A 20586-nucleotide genomic window follows, 5' to 3' on the forward strand; every position below is an offset into this window, starting at 1 on the left:
TTATTTGTCTTTTTATAGATGGGCACTATATTTGCCCTTTTCCAGACTTCTGGAATGATTAGAGTGCAGGATGAAAAGCAATAATAAAAATTAGAACAAAAAGTTGAAGAGATTATTTTATTTGGCTTTGTTCTAAGAGACAGCCTATAACATACCTGTGCCGTAAAAAGGTTCTGCTGATCTTTCAGTGCTGAAGCTCTGACATTCTGAGCTTCAGTAAATCTTATTTCCATCTTCAGCTTCAGAGTTCTATTATCCCTTTATCTTCCAGCTGCACGAGAAATGATAAAATCACTGTCATACAGCCATGCCTTCTGTTTGTGATAAAAAAGACATTGTCTTGAAGCTAGATCTATGTGCTGATGCATGCTAGCAGGTGTCTATTTTGTCGTATCAGAATTTATATACAGCCATATATTTTTGGTAACTGACTTGATAGGTTGAATAGTTTTTGTCAGACTAAGCCAACAACATTTAGATTTACAAGTGAAACGTGTAGGATCCTCTGACATTTGTTGAAGGTTGACTACGAATATTTTGCCTGGCATGGGAGTACAGTAAACTCCTACAGCTGTAACATTCATTGTCCTTTAAAACCTTTGTGCATCCATTTCCTGGAAAAGTAGATTGACATTCTCAGCACCGCAAAACTCACTTTCTCTCTTATACTGCAAACACAAGTGAATTCAGGCTTAATTATTATTTTTCAATTATATAGTCCCTTGGGCATGAATAACATAAATATAAATACAAAAGAAGTAAACGTCCCTCCCCTGAAGTCCTTATATAGATTAGTATCTGAACTGCCTGGAAAATATTGAAATAACATATACAAAAGGGTTTGGTAGCTGTCTCTTTTTTCTACATCCTCTTTTTCAGCAATATAATGCCATCCTCCATATGTAGCAAAGAAATCAGTTAAATGATTCTACCACAATGCAGACAAATAATGAAATATTTGAGAAAAGTCTGCTACTAATCAAAAAAGAATATGGTAGCTAAAGGAGCCTAGAAATGAAGTTTGCAGGGTCAGTCATCTCCTTTTCAGCTTAAGCCAAGTCATTTTGCTGGCCATATTTTTTTTCATGTGTAAAATGCTTAGTTACCAAGGGAAAGTGGCAAGTTCACTGAAAACGAACTTGAATTCTTCCACCTGGGAATTTAAATGAATCCATATACAGTTTGTATATTACATTGTCAGGTTATATGTATTATTTAGTTAGAACTAAGCATGATTTTTCTTATGCATGAAGGTTAGGAATAGTTAATGTTCCAATTTTCCTTAATTCAGTTTTCCAAGACAGCATATCCAAATTACCATGATGTAGAATAAATAACCAGTTGTGACAGGGCGCCTGCCCTGCACTGGGCCTTTAAGCCCAAGGCTCAGGCCCCGAGCCTGAGGGAAGCTGAAAGACCAGCTGAGATGGTTAGGCTAATGAGCCCAGCTGCCCGCTATAAAAGGAGAGGCCCAGTTGCTGGAGAAGGTGGGGGCAGGGTTGACTGCAGAGGCAGCAAGAGCTCCTGGGAGGGATACAGCTGCAGGAGAGGGACTGGAGAGGGAAGCTCTCCCTCAGCAGTTGCCGGGGTCTCCAGGAGAGGCCTGGAGGAAAGCAGAGGTGAGTTGGTGCCACCTGGAGACTACCTGCCGAGGGGATGCCGGCCTGGAGATTGCAGCCAGCTGGGCAAGGCCAGGTAGGAAGTGGCCCAGGGCAGGAGTGGGAGGCGCCCCTCTTAGCCCGAGAGACTTGGTGGGTTTTGGCTAGCTAGCCCCACCGAGGGAGTGACCCTATACCGGGTTGCTCACAGGGCCCTGGGCTGGGACCCGGGGGAGTAGGGTGGGCCCGGGTCCCCCTACCGGGGGGGGGCGCCCAGCTACGACGAGAATCTGTTTGTAGACTCGGCCTGTTTAAAGGGCCAGTATAAACTGCTGTGAAGCTGATGATGAGCAACCCATACAGACTGTAACTTGCCCTGAGATGGGCCAGGTGAAGACAGTCAGGGGGCACTGAGGCTACTGGGGGGCGTGTGCCCCATGACACCAGTTAACAACAAACCAGTCACTGGTATCTTCACATTTGCTTCTCAAAATTAGACGAAGGGAAATCTATATATGATTTCCTACTGCATGCCATGTTCATTCAAGAAGATGGGATGTAACAATTCAATTGCTTTAACCTCAAGGTTCTGTGATACAGAAGAATTTTAATAATCTTAAGATGCTGTGAAAGTTCAATTGCTGAACTGGGTTGAAAAAGGAGGTATATGGCTGGTCAATAATCAGTGCAAGCAAAACATAATTCCCCGGTTGTAGATTATATGCAAATCTTGAATATTTTAAAAATACATTCTGAATATAAATGAGCCTTACTTGAAGAGCCAGATGTGGAAATGATCTGGCTCTATAATAGCATAAATGAGCTGTAACTGTCACTTTAAACTACCATTATTATTACTAGGTACCACCCAAATTGTCCATTTATTTCAGGTGTACCTACCTATCGAGCATACTCCAAGTACATTCAGAGCTACCAACAATAAAATCATCAACACACAAACATCATCAATAATAAAATTGGCACTAAACAAACGCTAAGGAAACAATGTAACTCAATCAACCAAACAGCACCAAGAACCTTTAAAGAAAGCCCTCAGAGAAAGCCTTGGATTCAGGCTTCTGTCTTTGAGTGCTTTCTGAAGGGCAACTACCTCAGGTTCTTTCAGGCCACAAGGGAGGTGGAGGAGCGGTGGCCAGGAAGTTCTAGAGCACAGGACCCTCACTCGGGTGGCCTTCCCACCACTTCAGAGATGTACCAATCTAGGGAGTGTTTGCTTTTACATGTGTAAAATTAGTGTAAGGAAAATTAAGCCCTCGGTCTCCAATATGTGCGTGACGGAAACCCTGAAAGGCTATTAAAAACAAACAGCTTGGAATGCATCTAGAAACAAATTTGAAGCTTTATCAGTTTATGGTGGAAAGAACTACCTGCCCATGTAAGCAGGCAGCTATGTTCCGTATAACTTACCCAATGATTACCACTCAGAAATTTAATCTGCACCACTCCATCCTGGCATGGGCAGCAGTGAGGAGGTCCACATCGAGAAATGAAGCTTTCACCTTCCTCTCTACATGTGAATTTTCAAATCCACTCCTCACCACCATTCACTGTATGGGCAACTCCAGAAGCAGCTGAGAATTCAAGCTGAGAAGGAGAAGCAGAACACAGACGTTTTTCCCACTTTCTACTTCAACTACTTATTTGATAAGATGAAAATAAACAAACAAAAACCTGTGTATACCACATGAGATCCACTACACAGGGATTTGCACAGTTCCTGTAGCAGACATGTAGCAGAATAATTTCACAGAGTCAGAAATCTGTGGAAAATTCAGAACGTATTCATGTGCATAGAAAAGAGCAATGGGCTTTGTTTTGTTGTTTAGGGTACAAGAGGGCTGCGCCCTTTGCTCGCTACACCTCGCCACACACACACACACACACACACACACACACACACACACACACACACACACACACACACACACACACACACACACACACACACCCTGCTTTCTCTTTGCTGAGAGAGCCTGTTGACACTGATAATGCTGATGTCATAGACGTTAAGGTCAGAAGGGACCATTATGATCATCTAGTCTGACCCCCTGCACAATGCAGGCCACAGAATCTCACCCACCCCCTTCTAGAGTAATCCTCTCACCTATATCTCAGATATTGAAGCCTTCAAATAGTTTGAAGACCCCAAGATGCAGAGAATCCTCTAGCTGTGATCTGTACCCCATGCTACAGAGGAAGGCGAAAAACCTCCAGGGCCTCTGCCAATCTACCCTGGAGGAAAATTCCTTCCCGACCCCAAATATGGCGATCAGCTAAACCCTGAGCAAATGGGCAAGACTCATCAGTCAGACACCCAGAAAGTTCTCTATAGTAACTCCTATCATCCCTCCATTGACCTATTCCCACTGATAATGAATGAATGGACAATTAGTTACCAAGATCATGTTATCTCATCAAACCATCCCCTTCATAAACCCATCTAATTTAATCTTGAAGCCAGATAGATCTTTTGCCCCCACTACTTCACTTTGAAGGCTGTTCCAGAACCTCACTCCTCTAATGGTTAGAAACCTTCCTCTAATCTCAAGTCTAAACTTCCTACTAGCCAGCTTATATCCATTTGTTCTTGTGTCCACATTGGTGTTAAGCTTAAATAATTCCTCTCCCTCCCTGGTATTTATACCTCTAATATATTTAAAAAATGCAATCATGTCCCCCCTCAGCCTTCTTTTGGTTAAGGTAAACAAGCCAAGCTCCTTGAGTCTCCATGATGATGTGTGGGGAAAATCCAATAACTCCAATTGTGTCTAAAGGGGGGACTGTGCAGGAAATCAAAACTCTCTAAAAGAAAACTGCTGTAAGGGTTAAAAAGTTTTCCAGGCCTCTCTCCCTGTAACAGAGAGAAATCAAATTAACTCTAATCAAGACCCTTACAATGCCTCCTATCTCAAGTTCATGGATACTCCTAGTCTGTCACAATTTGTCATGTAAACCCTTATCTTTGTCACAGTTTGCCTTGTAGACTCCTCCACTCAAGTTCTCATGTGGCTTTGTGTACTGTAAAAACTTACTTCTAGCACTCCTGGGGTGAACAGAAGTCTCAGAGTACTTCTTCTGAGACTTTGATATGTTAAAGAAGAACAATCAACAACTGAACTGTCTAAGCATTCTGTATAAAGGATACCTGAATCTGTCTGTCAGGGCTGCTGCTTCACTCTTGGTGTGACAGCCTGCATGCATGCATCATAAAGTTTTCTCTTCTAGGTTTCTCTCCTGCCTCACTGATTTGACCTCCGGCCTCGGACCCTTCTGGGGGCTCTGTACCCCAGGGGAGCGAGATTTTCCCCCTCAGATGTCATTCTGTTGCCTAGCAGGAACATTCTGTTGTCCGGCAGGAAAAAACGTATTTATATATAGAGAGATGATTTGCTACTTCTGCAGTACACAAACTTTATGATATCACAGGCTGCTCGGGCTATCTGCCAGAAGCCTAATGGTTGGCCTTAATTTGCATAACTTTTATTAACAAATGTGGTTGCAAGTGTATCTTCATTGATATTAAGGGGCCACATTCTGAGCTGATGTGACTTGAAATGGTTCTGAAGTCAATAGAGCTCCACCAATTTATGCCAGCACAGCATCCGGTTTGGTGTTTTTAATAAAAGAGAATTTTGTAGTTTGGAGCCACAATGCAAATAGATGGCACACAGATTGCAGTGTGTCTGATATGAAGTGCATTCATAAGGGAGAAGGATGTTCTTTCCCTTTAACAGTATGACCTGATGAGATAGCTCAAGGTTATAATATCTAGCCTCACCAAAGGCATTATATTTTCATTCTGATGTAGCACTTGCTGTGTGGAGCTCCCAGAGTGCATGTGGAAAAGCTGAGTGAGGTTTTTTTTATCATCTTTGGACAAAAGAGGAAGATGGACTTCTGTAGACTTTTTTTCCCCTTTAATAAACCATTCTCATTTGGAAACTTCAATCTGATCTCAGGGCTCTGTTCCTAACTCAAGTCATTAAAAGGATGATAGCAGTCCTGGATTTTGAATTAAGTGAGGCAGATAAGATCCTGTAAACATTTGAGAAATTGCAAGACGATGTTCATTTTTAACTTACAATAGATCCAAATATGTGACTTAGTTTTTGAATTAACAACTGTGATTACTGTGTGGACACCAGAGCTAAGTGAACAGTATGGAGCTTATAAGTAATTTAGTTATTTTAGTTTCTTTCCCTGCAGATTGCAACTTCCTTGCATGCATTTGTTCTTTGGATTTATTTGACTAATTCCATTCAGAATTTTTGACTTTATGGACTGATCATACATCAGAAATTGAACTTGTTTGCTTGGTCAGGCCTGCCAACAGAGGGGCAAAGAGGGCAGTTGCCCCAGCGACTGGTGATTCAAAATGACCTGGGGCTCCCAGACACCACCACTGCTACTGCAGGACCGGCAGCAGCTCCTTGGTAGTTGTGACTGGTGAGAAGAAAAATGGTTTTATTTCTGTCCATGGAGTGGGAGATCACATAAGCAGGAGCAGCAGCGCTGGACCCTCGGGCCCTTTAAGCTGCTACTAGAGCACTGCACAGTGCACTCTGGGCAGCTCTCAGGGCTGGCTGAGGGAAGTTCAGGGGGGGCAGCTTGGCATGCTCCAGTTGGCACTGATGGAGAGCTGGCCCTAGCCCCACCCCTTCCAGAAGCGCGAAGCCAGTCCTCTCTCCTTGTCCCAGGGTTCACAAGTCTGTCAGTCCCCCTGGGCTTGGTAGTTGTGACTAGTGAGAAGGAAAATGGTTTTATTTCTGTCAGTCAAGTCGGAGACCACACAAGCATTTCAGTGTCATTGCTTGCATCAATTAAATTAAAAATTGGTTTATACAGATATTCATACATGTTGTTTTCACATATGCTTTCCATGAATTGTTGTGCCAGTAAAACTCTATGGCTCAAGTATTCAAGGAAACTGACCATAAAATCTTACAAGCATGGTTGAAATGAGTTTATTTTAATAGATCAGCAAATAATTGCAGATTTTAAAATATTTGCCTAGCTCAACAGATCACCACAGCCAGACAAAATCAAAAGGTAAAAGTTTAGCTCAAGACCCAACAGAATAATTTATTATCAGACTTGATAAAAAGCAAAAAAGGAAACTAAACAACAGTTCTCATTAATCCATTTTACACGTTGTCACCTAATGAACCCTCTTTGCATCACTCATCCTTTGCGCAATCCACTATTATGCTAGCAATGCCATTTTAGTCCAGAAAATGTACATCTTCTCTGTAGAGCATACAAAGTTTGGCAGGACAAAATGTTGCTGTAGTGGGCTTTTTCTCTGTAACTAACTACGGGTGATTCTCTTTTTTCTTTATATGTCAGGGGACTTGCATCAGAAAAAAAGATGATAATTAAATTCCTTGAGAATGATCCCATACACACACTTTTCTCTTTGATGTCTATAAACTTAGCCTCTATCAAGATCATTTAAGAGTGCAAATCAGTGTTTCCTCAATGCCATTACCTTCTGGGAACCCATAGTCAGGTTCCTATAACAATCTGTATCCTATATCCTGGGTCAAAATGTGTTATGTGATATATAGAATCACACTCTAATAAACTAAGGCTTGTCTACTCTTAACAATTAAGCAACACACTTTTGTTGTTTAAAAAAATCAAAAGGGGGGGGGGAATTCTGAAAGACAAAAACTTTGCCGCAGCAAGTACTAATGTAAATAGTGCTTTAATGTTGAAAATTGTTGGTCCACAAAAGTGCTAATATTGTTTACACTGCCTGACTTTTATTGGCATGGCTATGTCGACACAGTTGGGTCGCTGAAAGCTGTGTAGTGTTGATATACCCTTAACACTGAATAGCACCTGACTCCATTAGTACTTCCATTGACTTCACTGTGACTTGTCATGGAAAATGTAGTTAGGCAGTGCATGTCAGAGGATCAGACTCTGTCCCTCCATAACTATTTTTCACTACTTAAAAAGTCTGTTTTAATCTGATCAGTTTTATAATTATATTGCTCTGGGGGAGGGATAGTTCAGGGGCTTGAGCATTAGCCTGTTACACCCAGGGTTGTGAGTTCAATCCCTGTGGAAGCCATTTGGGGCAAAAAATTGTCAGGTGTGGTACTTGGTCCTGCTGTGAAGGCAGGGGCCTGGATTAGCTGACCTTTCAGGTCCTTCCAGTTCTAGGAGATCAGCAAGCGCCATTAATTTCTACTTTACTAGTGGGCTGTGCCCCCTGCTCGCTATGCTTGCCAACACCCCTCTTTCTGGGGGGTAGATGTCTGGCTGGGGGGAGGGTGCAGGAGCCACCCTTGCAGCTAGGTAGCCTAACACCTAGCCTAACACCCTCCTTACAATTCCAGTGCAAAGGATTCTTGCAACCTTGCCTTTGACAGGCTTTCACACCTCCATTGTTTGCACCAGGCCTTTGATATTCCCACAGAGGGAATTCCCTCAGGCTCTAGAAATGCCTTTTGCTAGTCCCATAGAAGCCAATAATATTTGAATGATTAGAAGGACTTTTCCTTCTCTCATTTATATTCCTTGGGACATTTTCCCCCATTTGGGCTGTGTCCAGACTCAGGGGTTTTTTCGGGAAAAGTAGCCTTTTTCCGAAAAAACTTCCCCTGCATCCAGACTCAAGCCGCGTTCTTTCGAAATTAAATCGAAAGAACGCGGCTTTTCTTTCGATGGCGGTAAACCTCATTTCACGAGGAAGAACGCCTTCTTTCGAAAGAAGGTGTTCTTCAATGTAAATAGGGCTTCTTCAAAAGAGAAGCTTTCACTGGATGCTTTCTTTCGAAAAAGCAAGCCGCTTTTTCGAAAGTTCAACGTGCAGTCTAGACGCTCTCTTTCGAAAGAGCCTCTTTCGAAAGTATCTTTCGAAAGAGCCTCTTTCGAAAGAGGCTTGCAGTCTAGACATAGCCACCGAGACTGGGCTCTCTCACGGCTGCCAAAGCAACAGCTGCTGCTGTACACCCTGCACTGAAGCTACCAGAGCAGCTGAGGTAGAGGGAAACTGGACAGGGCTCCCCTGACCTCTTGCCCGGGCCTGCACATTGCATCAACAATCAATCCCCTCTGTGTGGGCCACACATGGGCTATGAGGTTCCCCCAGTTTGAGTGGGAAGAGGTGGGCCCCCACTCCAGCCACTTTCTGGACCCGGGAACCCATTAGAAAATAGACTTCTGCTGTTAGTGACTTGGGGCATCTCTGCTCTACAAACTTTTGTCAACATTTGTTATAACAGCATATAGCTGCTGCCGTTAATCTCTCGCTTTCTCACGTGCATACTTAGCTCCTTGCCTGAGCACTGTGCGTACTCACCAGGCCTGCATGTGTTGATGCACAGGGCTGTGTGCCAGGGGCAGGCATCCCAGCTTGCAACTCACCACTGTCCCAGCAGGCAACTTTCTCCTTCCTATAATGTCATCTACAGCCGATAACTTCTGTGCCTGTTTTAAAAATCCCATTAACCCACACAGCACTTCTCACTGCCTGCACCCCTGACAGAAGCATGAAGCCTGCACTATTGGTATGGGTGTTGCAAGTACAGGATGTGCAATCCTTGGGTATTTGCAGCGGCACAAGAACCAGGTCAGTGGGGACCATGACGATTAGATGGAGCACAGACTGCTATGGGACATAAGTGAGAACCAAATCCGGGTTGGTGGTGGTGGCGGTGGTGGTGATAGTGATGGTATTCACGAAGCAGCTGTCTATGGTGCAGTGCTGCCTCTGGGCCTGAGAAAAGAACAGTGACTGGTGGCATCACATCATAATCGCTGCCATTGAACAAAACTATAAACCCCATATAAGGTGGAAGCCACTTCAACCCAAGGGTCCTGCTGCACCCCTTGTACCAATGCCCCTGCTCATAATGCAGATTTAGGATGATGAGTGGTGACTGCAGAACTTTCAGATTCACAAAACCATATTCTGGGGGCAAGCTCACCCAGCCCTTCAGCACAGGGACACCAGAATGAGAGCTGCGTTGGCAGTGGGAAAGTGAGTGGCGATCACACTGTGGCAACTTGCAACACCAGATTGCTGTTGGTCAGTGGGAAATCATTTTGGAGTTGGAAAATCCACCGTGGAGCTCCTTGTCATGCCAGTGTGTAGGGCCATTTATCACCTTTTGACTCTCCACGATTTGCAGGACGTAGTGGCTGGATATTCATCGGTAGGGTTTGCAGACATGGCTCTCGTATCCCAACCACCTTGCCTTAGAGTACATCAGCAGAAAGGACTATTTTTCTAGGGTTGTGCAAGCATTGGTGAATCATTATTGGCTGGTCAAGTCGGGTGCATGTGCCTCTTTAAGAACACAGGACTGCTCAGAAAGATATAAACCAAGACATTCTTCCCAACCAATGGATTGCCAAAGATGATGTTGAAATGCCAATAGTGATTCTGGGTGACTCAGCCACTACTTGCTCCCCGGCTAATGAAGCTGTACTCCAGTCACATCAGTCATACCAAAGAAAGATTCAGCTACTAGCACAGCAGGTGCAGAATGACAGTTGAATGTCCTTTTGGCAGATTAGAGGGCCATCTGTGTTGTTTACTCACAAGATTGGAGGGAGGGGGTCATTGGTGGTGGAATGACCGTCTGCTGAGTTTGAACAGTCAGACAGAAGGGTTGTTAGCACTCAGTGTAGAGCAGGGGTGGGAACCTTTTTTGGGTCGGAGGACCACTGACCCACAGAAAAATCAGTTGGGGCCACACCCATGTGAGAAGAAAAAACACAAAACAAACAAAAAAAAACCCGACCCCCTTCCCTAGCTGAGAAGGAGACATTCCCCACATTCCCCTTGCACACTAGAGCCTAGGGGAGTGAAGGGATGGAGCACCAGTGTAGGGTCCCCAATGCTGGGAAGTCTAGGGGAAGCCTGAGCCTCAGAGGCCAGATCTAGGCAAGCCAAGGGCTGCATCTTGCCCCTGGGCCTTAGATTCCCCACCCCAAGAGTGTGTCCACACAGCAAAGTTATTTTGGAATAAGAGACATTATTCCGAAATAACTGCGAGCATCTACGCAACAATTCCATTCTTTCAAAATAATTTCAAAATAATGGACAGCTTATTCCGACTTCTGTAAACCGCACTCTATGTAGAATAACACCTATTTTGGAATAGGTATTTCGAAATAAGGCGTGTGTAGACTCTCCACTTCTGGTATTTCAAAATAGCCCCTCACCGGGGTCATTCTAAGTTATTCCTCCTGGGGCTCTAAATCGAGATAGCACATCTACATTAGGGAAGCCTGCTTCAGACTAATTTTGAGGCTTCCCTGCAGTGTAGATGTGCGATTTTGAAATAAGCTATTTTGGAATAACTATTCCAGTATGGCTTATTCCGAAATAATTGTGCAGTGTTGACGTAGCCCTAGTGTAGAGCTACACAATTCAGGGAGGCTTTGAAAGAGTACTTTAACAGCAAACCATAGTAATGCTCTACCTGACCCTGCTGTGTTGAGGCTTGTTAGGAATTGTGCACTATATAGTACACATCTATAAATATAACGCTGTCAACGCACTTATTTTTGTGGTGCTTGCTATACTTGTCTGATTATTACACTGTCACTAGTCCTATGAGCTGTGTGACATTGAACAATAAACAAGTACATGACTGCTTTCAGTATACATTGAACTAATAAGATAAATTATTTCCCAAGCAATAGAAATTTTGAGTAATGAAAACACTGAAGAAATGATGCACAAGTTAAAAGCAAATCCATAAAAAAACTTCTGAAGCATAGCTTAGGAAGGGGACAGAACAGATATGCCCCTTTTGGGCTACACATATAGCAACTCATATCCATGCATCTGACGAAGTGGGTCTTTGCCCACAAAAGCTTATGCTCCAATACATCTGTTAGTCCAGTGGTCCCCAACCTTTTAGGGCAGCGGGTGCTGCACGGGGCCGCCGGGCCGCCCAGTAGTGGGGCCTGCACAGGCGCCGGGTACCCGGGGGCAGTGCTAGGCAGGTGCACATAAATGCCCCGGCAGGTGCCATGGCGCCCGCGTGCACCACATTGAGGACCACTGTGTTAGTCTATAAGGTGCCACAGGACTTCTCGTTACATATAACAACTGTGGCTCTCATTAATCAGTGCAGGTGAATCTGTGGTTGTCCTTAACAACCCCCCAGAGTGAAGTGGTTAAGGTAGGGATACGGTCTCTGAATCCAAGGGGAATGTTGATTTGGGAGGGGACTGTAGGGAGGTGCTGTAATGGAGTTCTCCATGGACTGGAAAGGGAGGTGAGCCTGATGTCTGCTCCATTGGGTGGCGCTGGGGGCACTACAGCCACATTGGAGGAGCTGTCGACATGGGGCACTGGCTCCTAGGAGAGGCAACCTGACATGCTGCTCCTTTCCCTGACTGCAGTTCCCAGTACAGTCCAGCAGCTCCATGGATCTTAATTTATATCTGCGGATAGCTGCATTCATGGAAATAAATTCATATCCACACAGGGCTCTACATGCAGCCCTTTGTAAAAGCAGCAGGTCTGCACCTCAGCACCAAATTGATTGTTGGCCTTCTGGTATGCCTACCACAGTTCCTTTGCTCCCAGACAGAACTGCTATTGATGCCTGTTGTACCCTTTCTCCAGCATCCCCCATGCAATCAGCGGGTGAGTGTCCACATTCCTACCACTGATCTTTAGCTTTGCTTGCACGGCCTCTTCTCCCCACAGACCCAGGACCAGGAGACCCAAGCTCTCATGTCTATTCCAGGTTGGAACATGTCTAGAGCAGAGATTCTCAAACGGTGGTTCGCAGAGCAGCTCCCACTTCGCAATGCTTCCCGCAGCTCCCATTAACTGAGAATAGCGATCAGTGGCCAACGGGAGCTGCGATCACCCGTATCTGCGGAGGCACAGGTAAACAAAGTGTCAACCAGCCAGCTAGCGACTTGTCCTTATAAGACATGACCCAGAGTTTGAAACCTCTGCTCTAAGGTTCCAGCACTGGAAGATTTTTCTATCTAAAAATGATTTGGTTCTTAACAAAAAAAAATTAAATATTACACTGAAGAACATCATGTTGCTCTTAAGCAAAAGTTTAAAGATTTCTTTCCCATAGAAGCTGACTGAACCAAACAACTAGATACGTAGTCCTTTTGGAATTGAAATCAGTGAGCTACCCTCCAGTTAGTTCAATAAGGCACAAGAGTGCTTGTTGACACTTTCTTGCAATGAACCATTATGGTCAGAATTTAAAATTCCCTAATTGAGTTTCGGATTCAAAGAATTGGAGGGGAGAGTACCCAGAACTTGCAGACAAAGAAGTATGTTTTCTGATTCCATTTGCTACTATGTACCTGTGTGAGACAGGAGTTTTCTCAGTTTTCACTCTCAAGTCCAAATACAAAAGCAGGATGAATGCTGAGCCTGACGTAAGGCTAAAGCTAACAAACATTACACCCAACATCCCTAAACTTTGCTCACAAAATCAGACACATACATCACATTAGAAAGGTAAGGGTACTGGTATTAATCCATAAGTTGTGTGCTTTATATGCAGAACAAAAAATGTTTATTATTAAGGGTTTTTTAGATAGTGCTTTTATCCAAAGTGTTTTACAACAAATCACCAATGATACAAGCAACATTTGGAAAGATCATAAAGTGGTCCACTGAAACCCTCTGCAATTTTCAAGTGGTCTGCAGAAAAAAAAGTTTGAAAACTACTGGTCTAGCACAGGTAGCTGGCATGATCTATAGGCCTTTGCACACATCAGTGAAAAGTATCCTCATCAAGCTGGACAATCAGAAAAAAGCATTAAAAATCTGCAGGGCTTTAAGGGGCAGAGGTAGGAGTTTCTTTCTTTCTTTCTTTCTTTCTTGTCTCCTTGACCTCTGGGACAGTGGAGTTCATACTTGTGAGCAGAGTAGTCAATGTCAAGCATTGTGGGACAGCTGCTGGAGGACTGTTAGGGTTGACATAGGAAATTCAGTGATCATAATTGCATGGCATCAACCTTAGTACACAAAGCGTAGCTGAATGCCCCTCAGGGAGATGGTGTTACTAAGTCACCAAAATAAGGCACTAACATTGGTGGGAGACCATTTGAATGGCAGACATGTTCATAAGTAGGTAGCTGCAAGGTGGTTTTTGTAGTTTAGACCAGGCCAAATGCAGTGAGTCCTGTAACTCAAGCAATGCTATGCTGGAGTGCTAGCAGTTCAGGCCTCAAACCGTGCTGTGGTGACTCATGATGTGGAGGGAGGGCTGTCATGTTTGCACACCACAGAATATTTTTACCTTTTTCTTTATTAAAAAAATGTGCACAAGAAGCCTTCTGTTAAAAGAGCTCTTTTTAGATTGCAAAGTCAAGCACTGGCATGTTAGGAGAAGACAGAGTTATAGTTTTCTCTTGCAAGAGCCATAATTTTCCATAACTTGTAATGGAAGAGAAGCTGCCCAATGGCATTGAAACTACTCATGCCCTCAGTAAAGATCTCCACTACTTACTTTGCTGGAGGCATCTATGGACATTGCATCAAAGAGACTAAAGTCACAGGCTCCTCTCAAGGAAGATAGTGTTCACTTCAGTGTGCAATTTCAATTGCAATTTGTGACCCATAACAAAAGACTAGGACACTGGTGATCTGTTGGGCGTCAGGCAATAATTAACACATTAGAATATTTCATCATAATAAAACATGTTAAAAGGATACTTTCTCATTCTCATAACTAAACAAATGTGTTTGTTTTGTATGGGCGGGTTGGTTTGTTTTTAGAAAATGTTGAAAACAGGAACTCTATCCGGTTCCCTTCCAGGCCTCACCCACAGATCTGCACCAGAGTGTGAAATGTGAGCCTTCAACTCCTCCATTCAGAATACTGCTACAGAAACTGGAATAACTCTTATCCTTTGTTCGAACTGAAAGGAGATATGACGTGTATTTGGCTAGTGGTGACAGGTGTTTGCTAGACAACAGCAGAATACTGGGAATCAGAACTCCTGAATTCTATACTCCTGCATTCTAGGAAAGCAGTGGGATCTAAATGGTTAGGGTGGGGAGGGGGCTAAGGAATTGGGGTGCAAGGCTATAGCTCTGGCTTTGGGAGGGAGTGGGCATTCACTAGGTTTCAAAGAAAGAGCTTCTCTTTTTTTTCCATTTTCCCCCTATTCCACCAACCGAGTTTATCTCTCCAAAGCTGTTTTCACTTTTAAAATCATCTTATTACCAATGAGACAGTTGAAATAGCTTCTTACAGTAGGTGTCTCCAGTCAATGACTGATTTGCATTAAGAAAGATATGACAGGCAAGTGTGAAGAGGCAAGAATGATCGTTTAATTTTAGAAAAATTCCACATTCGTTTCAGAAATGATTAGTAAGCAGAGTGTGTGTTCATACATAAATTATTTCTAAAAATGGGAAGAGAGATTAAAATACTAAACATTTTCTTACTGCAGGAGTAGGCAAGCTCCAGCTCAGAAGCTCCAGGTGGCTCAGTCATGAAAATGGTGGGGTCCTGGCCTCTCTCTAACAAGCGATACAGACTAGCAGGGAAAGCACGTTCCTTCGCTCAGGTAGGACTAGCAATGGACTTCGCCAGGTTTTGGGCAATGGGAGGGGGGAGCTTAGCTCCAGGCCCCTGGAAGGGGTGGGACCTGGGGCAGGGTTAGGGGCAGCCTGCCCTCAGTACCACCTGGACCTTGCTGCCCCATCTCCAGTCAGCTCTTAGCATCATCCAGGCTCTGGTGGCGATTTAAAAGGCCTGGGGGCTCCGGCTGCCAATGCTGCCATGGTAGCAGTGGGGAAACCCATAGCCCTGGGACCTTTTAAATCACTGGGCCCTGGGGCAACTGCCCCCTTTGCCCTCTCCCCACTCCTGATGGCCCTGGACTCAGGGAACTTCTGTGCAGATCCAGCCTGAGCCTCCCTTACACTGGCTGCATCACTGGTGATCCCATTTTGCTCAGGAAACGAGAGGGAAGAGCACTGCAAGAATGGAGCCAGTGTTGGGGGAGAGCCCTTTAGGTGCCCCAATCCAGGGCCAATTTGAGTCATTCCGACGCCTAGGGCAGCAGGCATGCAATGCATGTGCAGCCTCGCCCCTGGCACACTGCACCCCTTAGAGCTGCCATCAGGCGCCCCCCATAGGTTGCTGGAGGATTCTCTGCATCTTGGGGTCTTTAAACCATCATTTGAGGACTTCAGTATCTGAGATATAGGTGAGAGGATTCTTCTAGCAGTGGGTGGGTGAGATTCTGTGGCCTACACTGTGCAGGGGGTCAGACTAGATGATCATAATGGTCCCTTCTGGCCTTAAAGTCTATGAGTCTATGAGGTTGGTGCCCCAGGCAGCTGCCCGGCTGGCCCCCCACGCCCCCTTAATCCGGCCCTGCCCCAATCCCCAAGCAAGAGCCATTTGAAGAAGGTCCTCAGCCCTCTTGGGAAGGGGAGGAAAGCGTGCGTGTGAGAGAGAAAATGATTTCTCCATTCCCACCTAGGGTTGCCAGATACTTAAAAAAAAAAATACCCAATGGGGAAAAAAATTGGTTGAGTAAAAAAAGGTCACTGTGCCTTTAAATAACCCCATGCTTCCTGCTCCCCTGCCCCCACCAGATGCAGCAAGGGAAGAATGTCCCCACCGCCTTCGAGCTGAGAAAAACAAAATATTTTCTGGGGTTTTTTACTGGACAAAGGTGGCAAAACCGGACTGGCCGGGCGAAAACTGGACACCTGGCAACCCTATTCACACCCACACCCTATCTCCAGCTCACTGAAGAAAGGGAGAGAGGCTTTTCCCTCCCTCCCTCCAACTCAGCCTCTCTTGCTGCAAAATGTGGCGAACTGGCAAAGTGCAGAGAAAGGGTGAATGCTGCTGCGGGCGACTGCATGAAGGAAAATACATTGTACTGAGCTGAACCCACAAATCCACCTCTGTTATCCAGATACACACCAGTGCTAGGAAGTATTAGCCAAGGCCATTATTGACTCTGTCTTTGCAAGGAGTGGGGGAGGGTGGAAGCAGAGGAAATATCATGTTTATACTGTCATAGAACCTGTAAAAACAAAGTGGTTTGTTTAGTAAGAACAGCTTTGTCTGTGTTTAACCCTAAAATCAGGTTCCTTATCTGGTATATATTTTAGAGAGTTTGTGTGCCTGTTTGTCAGCGTGGGAGTCCATCCTTCTGAGAGACATAAAAGCTATTGAGTCAAATTCAGCCTTGGTATAAGCAGGTACAACTCCTTTGCCTTCAACAGAGTTGCACACACACATGCTGTAGCCCAATGACTTTAAGGGAAAGCCCCTCTCTTTGTTCAGGTGTTTTCCAAAAAGGCGGCAGCTTTTGACTCTGATCTAACTAGCTGACATTGTACATGGTATTGGGCATTGTGCATGTCTCCTTGAACATGCCTGGGGCATGTGTTTACAAAGTAAATAGTAAAATAAAGGTCCAAAATAAATAGATTCAAGAGCACAAGGCAGCCAATCATCATTCTTGCTATTAGCAACCCAGAGGCAACTGCACACCGCAACTGTCAGAGGGGTGTGCCAAAGACCCAGATGCCAGGTTCTGAAATGAGTTCCACAGCTTGGCAATTGAGAATGATTAGCAATGCGGCAGTGGGCTGAGGTCTGGTATTATACCGTTTCATTATTTTCCTATGACAACAAAAGGCTGACTGATCGCTCCTCTCACGACACAAGTGAAGAAATACTGATCTGCAAAGCAACAGAAACTACGGCCCCAGTCCTACAATAGATGCCACCCATGAGACACCACTGAAGTCAATGTGGCTCTGGGCTGACACAGGGGCTATCCATGCCAAGCTCCTTGCAGAATGAGGATCTAAGAAAGAAGCAAGTGAAAACAGTCAAGTGACAACAAACAAGTATTTTTTTATTATGGGATTATTAAAGCATATTTTCAGTAGTCTTTCATTATGCATATGATCCCTATGGCTGTGTCTAGACTGGCCAGTTTTTCCGGAAAATCAGCCGCTTTTCCGGAAAAACTTGCCAGCTGTCTACACTGGCCGCTTGAATTTCCGCAAAAGCACTGACTTCCTACCGTAAGAAATCAGTGCTTTTTGTGGAAATACTATGTGGCTCCTGTTCGAGCAAAAGTCCCTTTTGCACAAAAGGGACAGTGTAGACAGCTGAGATTTGTTTTGCGCAAAAAAGCCCCGATCGCGAAAATGGCAATCGGGGCTTTTTTGCGCAAAAGCACGTCTAGATTGGCCATGGCCGCTTTTCCACAAAAAGTGCTTTGGCAGAAAAGCATCCATGCCAATCTAGACGCTCTTTTCCGAAAATGCTTTGAACGGAAAACTTTTCCGTTAAAAGCATTTCCGGAAAATCATGCCAGTCTAGACGTAGCCTACATGTTGAGAAGTAACATGGATGAGTGTCTGTAACATAAGAATCCCATGCAGCCATTCCAAGCAGACACTGCCAGAAAACTCTAAAAGAAAATATACTATTAATTACTGAAAATTTCCACTTTTTTACACCAGTTAAACTTTCCAGGCATATTTGCCCTCAAGTAGAGAACAGTCCCTAACTAACCACTTTGTTCAACACATCAGAGCGTATTTGTTGGGATCATTTAAAATGTCATATACATTTTGATTTGCCAGTCTAGGTTGATAGCAAGCAGAGGTCAGATCAGTATGATTGCTCTTAAAATGCCAAGGATTTTATTTATAGAAAAGCTAAGTTCATAGCTGATAAAGAGGTGTTCTTGAATGCTTGAAAATATATTTCAAACAATACTACTTGTGTTATCTGACATTTTAATTAGCCTTGCCTCATTGTCTAGGAAGTATGCTATCTTCCTTCATTAGTGGTCCCAGAAGTATTTGACACTCTTCTGCTTTAAAATATACTAGAAAGTCAGCTAGCCTTTACTGGTCTTGACTTTCTTGTTGTGCACTAGAACTCCACTACTTGAGATATTTGCTCCACACTTTGCCTAACTTCCTTCACACCTAAAATGAAGCTTAATCCTGACTTCATTTGAGGAGGAGATTGTTGCATAACAAGAATTTGTGTGTCTAACATAAGGTCATCTTAGCGAATTTTATGCTTCTGTAACCCCCAAGGAGATTACCTGGATTCCTGGGGCTCTGTCTGCTGGCAGCTCATGGACAGGCACACTGAGTTTGCCTTGGCTCCCCCTCCCTACCAGGGACAGAGTCTGCCCGGCAACCCATGGGGAGTGAGATGCCCCTCCCAGAGAGTTTGGGGGGAAGGAGGAGCCATGGTTGGGAAAGTCTGGAGCCAGCTCGGGCAAGGAGAAGGCTGGCTGTGTGGGAGCTAGTAAGCCCCAGGGTTTCTCCCTGAGAACTAGCCTCTAGGGACCTGAAGGCAGGATCCCTCAGCTGGGTTTTATCTCTCCACTGTTAATTCCCAGTTTGTGGAGTTTGTTGGGAGGCTTCCCCAGCCAGGCTGAGTTGGCTCTCCAGCTCCCTGGGTGAGACCAGTCACTGCATGGTCAGCTCGGCTCTGTCTGCTGGTTCGGGGCTGCTGCCTCCTGTGTGTGTGTCTGAATGCTGGAGTAGGAGATTATAGTTTGAATTTTGGTGCAGTTGTGTTGCCTGCACCTTGAGCCTTGCACCCCTTTGTGGTGAGAGGAAATTCTGGGATCGAAGCAGCCTGATTCCTGCCCGAAGAGGATCCCTGCCAGAAGAGACCAACCCCTCTGCAGTGATTGAGTCATCTCTGAACCTGAGGCTTATTCATGGAGGCTTCGTCTACATTGGCCCCTTTTCCGGAAGGGGCATGGTAATTTTTGAAATCGCAATAGGGAAATGCGCGGGGGATTTAAATATCCCCCGCGGCATTTAAATAAAAATGTCCGCCGCTTTTTTCCGGCTTTTAGAAAAGCCGGAAAAGAGCATCTACACTGGCCCCGATCCTCCGGAAAAAGCGCCCTTTTCCGGAGGATCTTATTCAAAGTAGGAATAAGACCCTCCGGAAAAGGGCACTTTTTCCAGAGGATCGGGGCCAGTGTAGACGCTCTTTTCCGGCTTTTTTAAAAGCCGGAAAAAAGCGGCGGACATTTTTATTTAAATGCCGCTGGGGATATTTAAATCCCCCGCGGATTTCCCTACGACGACTGGTGAAATGTACATGCCCCTTACGGAAAAGGGGCCAGTGTAGACGTAGCCTATGTGTTTGTGTTCTTTTCTGGGAGTCTCCAACTATCTTGCAAATACATGGGGATTCCCCTGGGTTACAATTTTCTTCCTAAGCTGCCCTGGTGACCCCGCCAGGAAGGAGTGAGGGGGGTGGAGGCACCGCCAAATAAATCCTTCGGAAAAAATGAAGTTGAGTGGGTGGCGGGATCCAGAAGAACCCAGACCTGTCCATCAAAACCTTTAAGGAGATTGGCTTTAAAGAAGGTAACCAGGTGGAGAGGGGGCGCTACACTTCAAAAAGGTCCCAGATGAAATATTGATGTTATTACCTCTAGAACTCAGCACTTGGGCCCTAGGCATGTGCTTGTTGTGTGTATGCCTTAATCCAGCTGTGTCTTGGGTATGTATCTGAAACTCCTTGATGAGGAATGATGTCTGAGAGCCCATCAGAGCTCAGTCTACTGCAGGGGAAAAGGCAATAAGCCAGTAGTGGCTCACCAGGGATAGCCTTTGGTGGACCACCAGCACTTTATTTATCTGTGCGTCTGCAAGTATGGCTGCTTACAGCTCCTGTTGGCTGAAGATCACCGTTCCCGGCCAATGGAAGCTGTGGGCAGCAGCATGGACCGGGACACTGCTTCCCACCGCTCCGATTCTCCAGGAATGGCAATCCGTGGCCAATGGGAACTGCAAGCAGACATACCTGTGGATGTGCAGTAAATAAAGCAGCAGTCACCTGCCAGAGGCCTACCCTGACAAACTGCATCTGACCCATGAGCTGCTTATTACCCTCTGCTGGTCTACTGCGTGTGACCTTTTATTATGAAGTTTAAGGAGGGCAGAGCTTAGAAGAGTATCACTGCTTTTATTTTT

The 20586-nt window shown here is 44.9% G+C and overlaps 2 long non-coding RNA genes across 2 annotated transcripts; both read left to right on the forward strand.

Moving 5' to 3' along the window:
* The first annotated feature begins 1247 nt into the window (after positions 1-1247).
* LOC142826989 (uncharacterized) lies at positions 1248-3437 on the forward strand. Its single transcript, XR_012901306.2, has 2 exons — positions 1248-1695; positions 2489-3437. It is a non-coding gene; the product is annotated as an uncharacterized LOC142826989 (long non-coding RNA).
* Positions 3438-14661: 11224 nt separating this feature from the next.
* On the forward strand, positions 14662-17080 carry LOC112543833 (uncharacterized). The gene is made up of 3 exons (XR_012901304.2): positions 14662-14881; positions 15033-15149; positions 16189-17080. It is a non-coding gene; the product is annotated as an uncharacterized LOC112543833 (long non-coding RNA).
* The last annotated feature ends 3506 nt before the right edge of the window (positions 17081-20586 follow it).

The sequence above is a fragment of the Pelodiscus sinensis genome, chromosome 1, assembly GCF_052426305.1.
Source record: "Pelodiscus sinensis isolate ZL-2025 chromosome 1, ASM5242630v1, whole genome shotgun sequence".
Classification (NCBI taxonomy): Eukaryota; Metazoa; Chordata; order Testudines; family Trionychidae; genus Pelodiscus; species Pelodiscus sinensis.